General features: G+C 36.7%; 1 long non-coding RNA gene across 1 annotated transcript; it reads left to right on the top strand.

Moving 5' to 3' along the window:
* The first annotated feature begins 909 nt into the window (after positions 1-909).
* On the top strand, positions 910-13,490 carry LOC140681874 (uncharacterized). The gene is made up of 4 exons (XR_012053081.1): positions 910-1,355; positions 3,519-3,657; positions 10,639-10,784; positions 11,857-13,490. It is a non-coding gene; the product is annotated as an uncharacterized lncRNA (long non-coding RNA).
* Positions 13,491-14,188: the final 698 nt, after the last annotated feature.

The raw sequence follows: 14,188 nt of genomic DNA, 5'->3' as shown, positions 1-14,188 counted from the left end.
CACACAATAATTTGACAAACACAAACCTGAATATGAGTGTACTACTCAGATTTTTTGTACTAGCTTATTTTATATTCATATTATCTAAGAAGATGAACATTTAAAAAATTATTTTCAGTAGAGTACATTCATGAGTTGAATAAGCACAGTCTCAAATTCTAAGTTGAAACCACAAACTGAAATCATTCCAAACGGTGTCAAACACAGGGCAAAAGTCTTTTACAAGGTGCATGTCTTTTCATATATGTACACTCTGTCTTAATGCAAAGTACATTGTGTATCAATGCATTAAATGCTTGGAAGGTATGCATAAATGTCTTCTCCTAAAACTGTAAAAAACTTTGACCTAATTTACCCATGCCCAGTATTACAGACACTCCTGAAGATATTGGATATGAGTAGTAGTGCTCTTTTGAACAAGATATTTCAGTCTTTGGCAAGTGGTCAGCAGGCCACTGTCATAAAAATGTTCTTTTAGAGGCAGGTGGATTTGGGAAAATTTACAAAATGTGGAAGTTAGTTCATTCTTTAAGGGTAAGCAATGCTTTGAAACCAACTAGAGTAGCTTCTGCAATCTCAATAGTAGAGAACAACAACTAACAAAGACCAAATAAAATTTTGGATGAGTGCACAGCCACTGGGTAGCAGCAAGTAGGCAGAACAACCTGGGGATACCACAAAGTCTCTAATTAGGGACAATTTGCCTTAAATGTGAAGACTGTAACAAGTACATCAGTAATCTGCAGGAAGAGCTGCACTTCAGTTTAAAATAGTCAAGATCAGTTTAAAATACACTTAAGGTTTTGGTATCTATGCCTGAGGGTAACTAACATCTTCTGTCTTACAGGGAAGATATACTGTCCTTGACATGATGATGGAAAACAGTAGTTAAACATTTATTGAAATTAATCTGTGGGTTTGAGAAGGTCAGTCAGTACTGGTTGACTAAACATTGCTGTAACAGCTCAGTTATATACAGAAGAAAACAGGGACTTGTTTGCGCACAGATGACGTCAAGTAGATATGGTTCACAGCAGTTTTAGAACTCTAAGATTACAAATCCATGTAACTACTTTGAAACAAACTTTTTTCCCAGCACATAGAATCCCAATTGTGTAATTATCTTGAAAATGAGACAAACACTGAGAAATCCTTCATTATAAAGGTTGCCTCTTGTAGGTTCAAATGCCAGACAAAAAGGCAATAGGAGTGAAACCCCTTCACAAAGGACTTCTTTTCCCTGAAGTAAGTGTCCATGTGGGAAAACCAGCTTTAGACTCCACCTTTGCTGAAGAAGAACTTTGTGCGGGAGTTTCACAGCTGCAGAAGTTTTGCACTGGTTGGGTGGACAGAAGGTAAGATCAGGCAAGTTACATGGAGATAATTTGCAAGGCAATGTCATTCCTCCAGTGCAGATGCTCTCTGCCGTGTGATGCCGTAATAATTAGGGCTGGAGCACCTTCAAGGGGATGAGTGAGGCAGATCCTGGCTGCTGCAAGAGATGGATCAGGGTGAAAAGGGGAACTGCACATATGAAATAAAGAAGATTTCTAGATGTATAATCCATCTTCTGCCTTCTTTGCTTCAGAAAGTGCTTTATTTCATCTATGTGGATTTCCTGTGTGAGAAAGGGTCCACACATAGGCAATAGAATAGAACATTGATTTACAACTGTGATAGGAAAGCACTTCACCTCTCTGGACACAGGTGAAATATAACAAGTGGCATAAACTGATGTTTAAACATAGGTAATTAGGAGTACAAATTGGGTAAAAGGTAATTTCTTTGTGTATTAGATGTAAAAAGGGTCTCATTTGATATTATGTATTATAGTACTACAACTGATTAAGAAATAGAGATGAACTATAAGGTTGATATTAATGAATGTGAAGGGATTTTCTCGTGCCTGGTGCCCTCTTGTGGGAATGGGAACACTGTCAGCATTTCAGTGTGAGACCAGCCCATGTGAGAGTACCTTTGCAGTTTTCTGGAGGGGGGCAAAGCACTTAATGTGCAGGCAGTAAATCCTGGAAAAAAAGTCTATATGCCTCTGAAATACAGATACAAACTTAACTTGAACCACGAGTTTTATATCTCTGTATTTTTTACTTATTCACAAGATTCTACTGGCAAGTAAAACAAGATATTAAATATAAGTTATTGCATTTGCTACAACTTCTCACTTTGTAAAATGTATAAACTAAAAGCATTTTGGGTAATCACACCAAGTCTATGTAAAGAAAAAATAAATTTAACCCCCCAAAAAATCCAACAACAATAACAAAAAACAAAATCAAAACAAAACAAAACCCCAAAAACCCCCAAAAACCACCCAACAAAAAAACACCCAGAAAGAAACCCCAGAATGACAGTTAAAACCAGATAGAGCTATCAGTGCTGAGAGATGAGTCTTCAAAACTAAGCTAAGAAGGTAATTAAGGTGGAGTTATAATTATATAGTTACAACAGTTCCTTTTGCAGAAATAAATAATTTCTGTCAATACCAAGTGACATGTCATTACTACATGACACAATTTGTCAGTGTAACAGCCAACTAGAAAAACAAAAAATATTTATTTTAAATTTAATCTGCAAGCCTGCAAAATTCAGGGTTGATGGAGGAAAAACACTTCATATAAATGGTCAAACTCCATTCTCAAACCCTAATCATGGATTAGATTGCTGGGAGACGTTTTCCATTAACATCCTTGCAGATTTATTTGCTGTTTATATTGTAGTATTTCCAAGTATAATCTGTCTAGGTTTTTCAGATCCTGTTCTTCTGGAGGCATTACATGGACTGTGTCACAGAGGTTCAGAGGTCCAACTCATCATTTTTTAGCTACAGTAATTTTAACTGTACATTATTTAATTCAGAATTTCTAGATCATCTCTGTTAATCGGCATAACTAAAACTATTATCCTACATAAAGGTCTGGAAGAGTGATTGGCTTTTCCAGGTTTATTGACAGTGTGAGGAGGGTCAGATCTGAACACTTCTAGTAGAGATATACATACTATGGAGCATGATGCAGAAATGCAACATAATAACCACAAAAGACTCCTTTTCTGTAAGAGATGAAAAACATGGCAAACAAATGAATGAGTGACAGTTTAGATGGTCATTCCCTGTTCATCTCTATCATAAGTATTCTGTTCCATGCCTGAAGTACAGTAAATAAATCTCTTTAAAATTACTGATAAGTATAAAATTTTAAAAATTCATTTTATCCATTTATTGCATAGTTTTCCACAGCTTCTGAATTCTGAATAAACATTAGCTAATCCTTATAGTCATTTTGTGATGTAGAGAGGCTGGTAAAGAAAAGCAAAGAATCCTGTGCCACAGAGAAAAATTGTGACCACATGAGAAGCTGACTGGTTACTTTGGGAATTCACTCAGCTTGAAAAGAATGAAGAAAAGTGGGATAATGATGTATTTGACTCAAATATTAAAGAATTGCATTTTCTTGTATTTTCTTTTGCTCCTCTAACTTGATATTTCTTTGGTGATACAGCTATGAACTTATAGAAGAAAGTGGAGAAGTGACATACCAAGCACATACAGGGCAAGTTGTGGAGACTGAAAAGGAAGTTGAACACATACAGCTAGGACATTACTGCAAGTTGGTATGACTTCAAAAACAGAGATGATAGGTGGGTAGCAAGAATACTTTAAGTTGCTTAAGAGTCCATTTGATTGTGATAAAATTAATAAAGATTAGCTCAAAATCCTCTTACATTAACTAGCTATTAGGATAACTATAAAATCCAGTTCTAAAGTCAGATATAATCTTAAAACTTGCCATCATTGCTGCAAATGGTCTTTTCTTACTGGTGGCAGTAGTAGCAAAAACATGTCCTTTGACAATGAGACTATTAGATAAGCATGGCTATTTTGTGCTTTCTGTGTACAGCCTTCAGCATGTGAGGGATCTAATCCACACCTGAATCTTGTAGGTGACTGTGATACAGAAAAGGCAGTCACCACTCTTGCTTGAGATGCACGTTGAGCAGCTTTGTCTTGACATTTGTAGTGGTTTTGGGCATATGCTTTTGTTCTTATCACATGATCTATTGTAAAATCAAATTCACCCATTCATGAGTACATGTACAGGTTTAAATGAAAAGCATAATTTTTAAGACTACTCCAGATTCAATTTCATTACTCACACACACATGGAAGGTTGCTAGGCTAAACTCCAGCCCTTGCTTTGCATGGTCCTGGAGTCAGTTCATCACACAGCACAAGGCTAATACCAAAAACACAGCAAGTGTCAAGACAGGAAGAACTCAATCAATTAGACGGCAATGTCAGAATCAGGCTTTTGATCACTGGGAAAAATATTTCCATTTGTTCAAATTCCAGCATCCAGGCATACTAGTTCCCATTTGATTTTAGAATGTAGGTATGAGAGCTGAGAAGTATATCTACTCAGGGCTCATCTCCTGCAAGTAGCAGCTAGAAGTGCTGCTTAGAAGAAGGTGTGAGCCTGGCCTGCACACTTTCCCTTCCTACTCCTTCCTTACATATGTGGACTAGCACTTCTAGAAAGTGCACCCTTGTTGCTGTAGCCCAGCTATATTTGTGATCAATAACCTAATAGGAAGCTGTAAGTTAAACACTAGTACATTGCAGGATATGGCTCAGCCATCCTAGGAGCCTGTTACATTATTGAGCAGGGGTATATCATTCTGTGGATCTGAAGAAAACAGCATGAACACAGATAAAAGGCAACAAGGATAGCAAGGATATGGCTGAAGAAGCACTGTTTTAGTGTGACTCACAGAAATCACAGAATCACAGAATCGGTGGGGTTGGAAGGAACCTCAGTGGGACACATGGTACAACCTTCCTGCTCAAGCAGGGTTCTCACAGAGTGCACGGCACAGGATTGCTTCTAGATGTCCTGAATATCCCCACTGAAGGAGACTCTACAACCCCTCAGGGCAATCACTATAAAATGGTATCAGAATAAAAAAGAAAAAAAAAAAAGAAAGAAAGAAAGAAAGAAAGAAAGAAAGAAAGAAAGAAAGAAAGAAAGAAAGAAAGAAAGAAAGAAAGAAAGAAAGAAAGAAAGAAAGAAAGAAAGAAAGAAAGAAAGAAAGAAAGAAAGAAAGAAAGAAAGAAAGAAAGAAAGAAAGAAAGAAAGAAAGAAAGAAAGAAAGAAAGAAAGAAAGAAAGAAAGAAAGAAAGAAAGAAAGAAAGAAAGAAAGAAAGAAAAGAAATCCGATGTTCAGTCACAGACACTTCATTTCGGAGGAAGTCTCTTGGTTTCTTGCTGGCTTGCCCTAGGCAAAGAGACTGCGCAGTACCAAGGCTTTGCCATCAGATGGCAATGCTTATTTACGACGAACTACTGCAGAACCAGAGCCTGGCAGCTCTCCGGGGGCAGAAGAAACCCGTGTGAGCCGCTTCATGCTTGTATGTTTCTTGTATTCATTTCTTGGAAAGAGGAGGTGAAGCTCTTAGCACTGATGGTGACCAAGTAACAGGAGGAGGAGAACCGAAGGTCGGCTCTCTCCGTCTATACCAGAAGACAAGAGACTGCCGCTGTATTTCAAACCTACTGCTAAGACAAAAGCATAATTTAAATCCTACTGGAAATTTGCCTTCATTATCTCGAGGTTTCTGCTTGCGCTCACTGAATACTTCACACACTCCCACCTCTGCATCAGTCCTCTCAGTCCGGTTGCTTTCAAACAGTTTCCAGTGGTTCACCAGAGCTTCTGCATTTGACATCCTTACACACTGCTGGTGGTGAGGGTTGTGATTATTATTTTTAGTACAGTAATTGTTTAAGATGAAGGGCATGATTTCATGGAAGGAATTATTGGCAGTGCACAGAAAGAAAACTAAAAAACAGTCTTTGCCCTACACAGTCCACAGTCTGAGAAGAAGAGAAAACAGAAAAAAAGAGGCAGATAAAGATGTCCCTGGTTCTACAGATGAGCTGCTGCAATGCTTCCACTGCCATTCAAACTTACTGTCAGTTTTTCACTTTTTCCTCTTTGCATGGTGCAGTATAATGTTGATATGTGAATGGTATTTTGCTAAGATATGCTGAATATATTACCTTAATGAGAGAAAAAAACTAAAAAATAAATTAATTTTGGGAAAAAAATGAAAAATAATCAGCAAGAATTTAATATATTGAGTCAAAAAAATTTCCAATGGTCAAATTGGGTGAGACTGCCAAGTAACACATCCCTAACTCTTCCAGCTTAAATAAACAAAAAACAGAAGACAGAAGACTGTCCCTGTACATTCAGTGTTCCCTTGTGTTTGCAAACCCAGACTGCAGTTTTGACCATTTGCAGGCTGAATGCCAAAACCAATTAAGAAGGCCCCATGTGGGTTTTGTGACATGAAATCCTTATGAGACAGAAGGAGTGAAAACATTCTATCCTCAGCTTCCACCATGTCCTAATTGCAAAGGATGAGCAAGCACCATCAAACTCTAGGCACAGCTGGAAGTTGATTGAGTTTATTTTCATAGGGGAAAGGAGATACCTGTTTTTCATCATGACTAATAGGATTGCTCCTTCATGACACAGATACAGGCCTTGGTAGGGCATTATATATGTATTTTATTCATTACAGATGTAATAGCTGCATAGTGGTCAAGATGAACTAGATGGTCTAGAGCAGAGGTCTCTAAATATTTTTGTCATTGTGCACCAGTGTTAAGTGGAAAGTTCTTGAGTGCACTCCAATATATGTATGCTTATTTATAAATTATATACATCTAATACTGTACTAATGTTAGGCACAGTAATAAAACGTACACAAAATAAAAATGAAAAAATTATGACATAAACAACATTTCAAAATTCTACTTTATTTTATTATTTAGTAATAGAAATATGCTTTCTTCCTGCACCACAGTGTCTTTCTTGTGTATCCTGAGGGGTGCAGGAATGCCAATTGGGAGATGACTGCTCTACAGACAAAAGCTGTGAGGTCTAATATCCATTGTCTCAAATCCAGCCAGAGGGATACTTCTGTTCTAATTCACACAGGATATGACATGTCCTTCCATATCCATTTAACTTTTACGTATGTGGATGTCTGCAAGCAAAGGTGTTCATAGGTGAAAAGGACTTAAAGACCTATGTCAAGATTGACACCTACAGATTAATAAGGATCTCACAGAGCAGACAGAACAGTTTTTGTGAGATAAAAGCATGTATGTGGCTGCTTGTTTATGAAGTATTTGAGCATTAAACCAATTTCATGCAAGTGGTTTTTAATGGTATTTTAGGAAATATTTCCATTAGAAATGTCATGGAGAAGTGCTTTTAGAAATAAAAGAATGAGATTAAATTATATTAAAAAATAGATACTGAGAAGGGAAAAAATGAAAAGGGGAGGACAGGGAAACAAAGGAAAAAAATGAAAAGGGGAGGAGAGGCAAACAAGAGAAACACAAATGGAAGAAGAATATTATTGCACTACTTTAGAACAGAATCCGCTGCAGCTTGTGAAAGAAATATACAGATAGTTTCTCCAATCCTAACACAGTCTTTTAAAACACTTTCTTGCAATCCTGCACAGGAACTTAATTTTCCCTGTTTTTTTTTTATGTAGCAACTTTATATAATACAATCTTCAGTTCCCAAACTTGAAAACATTCATATTTAACCATAATTTATCAAGGTATATTATTGCCCTAGGAATAACAGGATAATATTAAATATTACAAAGGCAATATAATTGCATAATTAGAATTTTAAAATATGCCTTCTGAGAAACCACTGAGACATTCTTACTGTTTGACTTTTTCAAACCCAGAAATGATTAGTTACGTTAAGAAGTCTCTGCCACTCCTCTCACTTTTTGTCCCATAGAAATGGCCTCCCATAGGGAATGTATCCTTGGGGTCAAATTCTAATTGAGGTACAAACATCCTTAAGGAGATGTTTCATTTGGGAGTTTTGCAATTCAAGCAAAAGACCTTAAGTTCCCCATCCTGCTTCCACTCAGGCAGATCTGTTAATGCTCTGACTCCAGAGAGTTCCCCATATTAACACAGCTGTGAGATTCCTGCTCCCACCTCTCACAGCATCGCATGGTCTGGTCACATAAACCTAGCTGAACAATTAGAGATGCTGTGAGATAGAACAGTACCCCATGTCAGATTTAACAGTCTGAAGGCTTTTCAGCTACAAACCTAGGGCTACTCAAGCTTTTGAGGAATAAGTCTAGTTTATCAGTATTTATCTGAAGCTTTTAGGGTCACATTTCTGCAAGTAACTTGAAAGCTGCTGTGAGCACTAAATCTTAAAACAAATCATAGCCAATAGACTCTGCATATCCTATATCATACCACAGTTGTTTGGCTTTTAACCCAGTTCTGACATTTATAAAGTGTCATTTGATCCTTTCACACAGAATGATAAATTGGATGGACCACACTTAGAGCTAAAAATGAAAACAGAGTTAAGAAACAGGTAGACTCAACTTCCTGCATTCTTCTTAAAGGCAAAAGCTGCAAATGAGGCCATAGGCAGCTGTGGCAATGAAGAAACCCACTGATTTTTTTTTTTGGCAACTTTCACATCTATGAATGTTTAATTATACATTTAAAGTAAAATAAACCCTGTTCTCATATTTAGTCCATTTTTTTCTTCCACTAATTTAGCTTTCTCTTGTCTACAATCTAAACCAAGCAGTTTTGGACGTGGAAAAGGCCTGTGATGTTCTGCTGTTCTGCTTGCTGGTTTCTTTTTTTTTTTTTTTTTTTTTTTTTCCCACCAATAAGCTCATCATTTGCAACTAATAACATGTATTTAATTCACTTTATTATATTAACATTAGTGCCAGGGAATGCAGGTTCCATACACAAAGGCCTGTCTGAATAAGTACAAAATTTCTGAATGGGCATGAGTTATGGATATTTTTGCTTAATATAAATTAATTTTGCTGCAGGTATACCCTGTTGGTCGAGATTATATCCTCTACTCAAAGTTAAATTATCTTTTCAGCAAACTTATGTGTCCTGATTTTGCATTAATTAGACAACTATTTAGCAAGTGTGTTCTTGCTTCCCACTGAACTTCTTCTGTTTGAATGCTTTTTATGAAAGCATTACTATCTAAAATGGCTTGGGGAATGTATGGCATTACATTTTAATGTGAAGCTAGACTGAGGATTCTAAAGGAAGAAATGAAACAGCCATGTGCCACCTTTGTTGCTGGTCTTGTGGAGAACCTTACAAAGTTGACTGGTATTTGATAGGTAGGACTGTGGCAGGAGGGTACAGGGATTCTGTGCAACACCATGCACACTTCTTTTAGCCCATATTCCATGGCCTACTGATCTTCAGACTCTGGTCACAACTGCCCTTTCCTTCTTAAAATCAAGCTATGAGTGCTTCTTACCGGCTGACAGAATTTGAATGACAATGCACTGATATGCTGGCAGAACATATCAACAATAGGGAAAAGGTAAACGGTTTTGTTGCCTGGTGGTCTGAATAAAAAAGAGCTTTGAAGATATATGAAGGAAAAAAAGAAGATACACAAATGAAAAATAATGCTCCTCTAAAATAAGGAGAGTGTTTGAATGAAGAGCACAAGTCAGTGAAATGTTGGGAGTCTCACTTTGACAGAATACTAGTCCACCTCTATACCAGGATGTATTTAAAATCTGATTTTGAACACTTATTTTGGAAATGTAACTTTCTGTTTTCTAGATCTGAGTTTTGACTTTAGAAAGACATGAATTGCGACTGTTGGGATAACTCTTACTTGTTTTTTGAATGAGCTTTTGTAGCTACTGCGCTGGCGTGGTAGTGTGGAGGAAGGGTTTTAGAAAGGCCTTGGGAATGGGAAACTGAGGAAAAGATACATTTATGTATGCCCCATGGTTTTGCTTCAGCATTTTTCTGTAAACCGCCTTCTCCCCACCCCTGAGCAGTTCCCATTGGACCTGACCCCTGGGGTGGTTCTGATGAGCCCATGCTGAACACTGTCTCAATTGTTTAGACCTTATCTCTTAATTTTACTGTATAAAACTGTATCTGGGCAGTAGCCCAGGGTCTTTTGTCCCTGCAACCGTTCAGGCAATACAATCTCTCTGGACTGCATACAACTGACCTCTCTTCGTCTCTTTATCTCGACTCCTTGCGGCGACCGAGGCGCACCGCCGCTGGGACCGTGCTAACCCAGCCGCTGCCTGGTGAGCCCAGTGCAGCGGGACCGCGGCAAACCCCGGTTCCCTGAGGGGACAGCCAGCCGGAGAGGTCCCGGGGGGCCGGGGAGGGACGGGGGACAGCCGCAAGTGACCCCCGAAAGCCGCAAGCTTTGGTGTCTTGCTGGCAGAATTGCACTTGTGTGATATATTGTCTCCTTCTCTGCATCACTATTAATAAGGAAGACTCCACAGTTCAGCCTCGATTGACATCTCTGTAAACTGGGGAAAAATAGAGGATGTGTGGTCTTCCTCTTAGATCTCCATCTGCTCTGGAAGTTTAAGATTAAAAAGCTGGGAAAAGTCACTTTACCTAGAGAAGTAAGCAGGTGTACTCCTTATAGAAAAAAAGGAAGTAAAACCTCAGGCAAATGAATGGCTACTATATTTATATTTTCCTGGGTTTGGAACTTGTAATTCTATTTTAAATCTATTAATTTCAGTTTACACAACAAAATAAAAGCAGAAGATTGCTGGAAATGCTGATTGCTTTGAAAAAACAGACTACAGCTACGGCCAAGATAAATGTGTTTTACTGAACAAGCAGAGTAAGAGCTACCTGGCGGCTATAATCAACACATGAACTAAGGTAAATAGTGGAATAATTTAAACATAAATCAATATTTTAATAATTTTAACATGTTAAAATTATCAAAATATTAAAATAATTTTAACATAACAATAATTTTATTAAAATTAACATAAATATTAATTGTACTATTTTAAATATTAACCTATTTTCATATTTTAAAATATGTTAACATTATTAATATGTTAATAATTTTAAAATATTTTAATAATAGTGGAACAATTTTAAGGTCTAGCGCCCTATAGGAACTTAAGGATATCTTACATATGAACAAGAAATAAAAAATTACAATGATTTATATAAAGTTGCATGCTTTGAAATGAGGTGTTGTAACACCTCATAAATCAGGGACTCATGGTTACCATGAGTAGAAGTGATGTAAGAACCAGGATATTTGAATGAATTCATGGGTAGGCATCCAAAAATGTTGCTCTGTTTCTCTGTATTCATTGAAAGTCAAACCAGCAAATTATCAGTGGGAAGCTCCACGCTCTAAAGTAACCAAAAAGCCAAAGGCATCTACTGCCAGAAGTATCCCTTGAACCATCGGTGTAACCTTTAAACTTTCAGTGGAATTAAAAATGAAGTAAAAATGGAAGCAACACTTAGATGAAAGATGCTGAACAGATATGTTGTTACAATTTTTCAGTATCTTACACAATTATAAGAGTCAAAAGGTCAAGCTACAAAATGCCAAGAGCACCCGCTTGGCTCATTTGTTTATTCTGGGAACACTTAAGAAGGACTGCATGGGCAGTCATAAATTATTAAAGAGCTATAGTAAATCTCTCTGCAAATAACACCTTCATTTTACCGTAAAGTAGTTCAGTCAAACAGAAACATGTCACTCATCTCCAGTCATGAGCCCATTTAGGCCCTAAGAGTACACTCAGTGGGTGGCAGGATACGGAATCTTATCACTCTGTTCTTACGCTGCATAGAAAACATCAGCTCCATCCTTACCTTTGTTCAAAGTTCCTATTCCTTTAAAACCAACAGAAAATTATGAGAGGAAACACATCAGGAAAAGATCTTTATACCTCTTCCAACGACGTTTTTCTTCTTTGTGTAGGGCAGAAAAGACCAGATCTCCAAAAGTCCAAAGTGCTGCTTAGTTCTAGTGGAGACACATCTTTCTTGTGCTAGTGAAACATGTGAGTGCTCACCAGAGAGATACGAACTCAAATACAGAAGAAAATCTGTTAAATATTATGGGGCACTTCGTAAAACTCAGTTTTGAATTTTGTCTTTGGACACAAAGTTTTGAAATGTTCTTTTGTAAAGTCATTTGTTAATGACTTTAACAATGGATGAATTGTCCCACCGACCTCTGAGGCACTTATTTTAATAAAATATCCGATGTACGGAAAACACAAAGGAAAGGAGGAAATGAAGAAATTATCAGTGTACTTGATTATGCAAAGAGAACAGATGAAAAAATAAATATATAGTATGGCAATAAAAAATGAGGAAACACAGCAGTTATGAGTTATTATGGCAAGCACTTATTTTGTGGATATTTCTGTCATAGGGTATGTGGGTGATCCCATTATGAACTAATGGCAAAATGGTAAGTTCTCAGTGTGTGGCAGTTGTCATTTGCTAGTATAAGTCAACAGACAAAATTCACCACAGATATAAGCAGATATTCTGAGCTATAAATCTGAGATTTCCAGAGCTGTGCTTAAATATATTAGGCTTGATATGGATCCAACCAAGTGATTATAATTCCTGCTGGAATAACTATATAGAGAATTTGCATAAGCTAAACCTGATATTGTGTAGATTTACTCTCTTTTTTTCTTACAATAGTTGTAGTACAACAACACTGAGTTAGTGCAAAATAAGCTTTATTTTAATATATTTGTTTATATCTTCACTCTTACAGTCCAGTTCTAGCATTATATGCACACAGCATTTGTGAGCCTTCTGTCCCTCTGGAAGGGAAACATTTAGAGACAGTTGGAAAGGAAGCATTTTTCCATAGTTCAAATCTCTGCATGACACTGCAATATAAATACTTAATAATAAATTAGAAGTCCCAGAGCTCCCATGACACCTATTGCCTATTTCCAGCAGGTAGCATAGGACCTGTTGCTATTAAAAGCCTGTGTACCCAGGACACAGTACTGCCTGTACCTTTTTGCAGAATGTTATTCAAGTTAGCACTCAACTAAAGCATTACAGATTAAAGTAATTCGTTCTCTCAATATTAGTCTTTTAGCCTAGATTAGTTAGCTCATGAATAATTAAGTATACAATTCTAATAGTTTAAGACAATGCTGTAAAACAGCTTGAGTTATTTTATGATTTTCTAGGTCTGAAATTGTACTTTATTTACTATAAATGTACATACTTATATACAGATTTTAAAGTGACATTACTATGTGTAATGTAAACATGGTTTCTATTGTTAGGGATGGGGTATTAATTTAGCAGACATCATTATATAATAATGACAGACACAGAGGCAATATTACTGAATTTTTGTATCGTATGTGAAAATTAAACCATGAGTGAGTTACACCATTGTGGGCCATGACCCTCAAAAAATCAAATTATTATCATCATTGCTTTGCTTCTTTGTGTGTTCTATTTATCTTAAGTGAAATATTACTTTCTGTGCCTTTTTGGTTTTTATTAGATCTTTTTTTTCCAGATCCAGGGGCAACTTAATTTAATAAAACTATTTGATTTTTCTGCCAATTTAAGTCTAAATGATAGTACTTACTTTTACATCAAGGTAGATATGCCTAAATATTGAATTTTGCTTGCATTTCTGAACAGCAAACACTCAATGATTTATCAAGATTCATTTAATCAAGGATTTAACATCCCCACAGACAGTGTACATGCAAAAACAGTATCCTTCCCCACTAAGGTTTTCCATAAGCTGCTATTGATCATGGCTCCAACATTAACATATTTAATGGCATATTTGTCTATGATCTAGAAATATTTATTTCCTGTGATGCCATTTTCTAGTGCCAGATTTTTAAATCAACATAGCAAGTTAAGTCAGCTCTTCCCTCAAGCACAAACTGGCAGTAACAAACAACTACTCAGAGATGAATCTGACTACCTAACACCTCCTCACTCACATCATTCCTGCAAGCAGCAAGTTCTCTTATGAGCTCTGACTAGAGGAAAAAATACGTCTGTTAAGTAGAGGTCCTAGGAAAATACAAAATTTTCAAGGGTTATTTTCACATGTATTTAGGTCATAAAAAAGGCTAAAAACCCCCTTATGTGGAAATGCATCTGCTGCATGCTGGAAAACATGGTTACATCAATTTACTTAAGACAAGAAAAGGAATTAGTGGTTTTTCAAATATTTCTAAAATATGCTTGTGTAGCCTACTTTGTTGACCCAATCCTTAAAATGGAGCCTGTGGGAATTCCAA

The sequence above is a fragment of the Taeniopygia guttata genome, chromosome Z (assembly GCF_048771995.1).
Source record: "Taeniopygia guttata chromosome Z, bTaeGut7.mat, whole genome shotgun sequence".
NCBI classification, from domain to species: domain Eukaryota; kingdom Metazoa; phylum Chordata; class Aves; order Passeriformes; family Estrildidae; genus Taeniopygia; species Taeniopygia guttata.
Note: the sequence above shows the minus strand (reverse complement) of the source record. Positions and strands in the feature narration are given on the sequence as shown.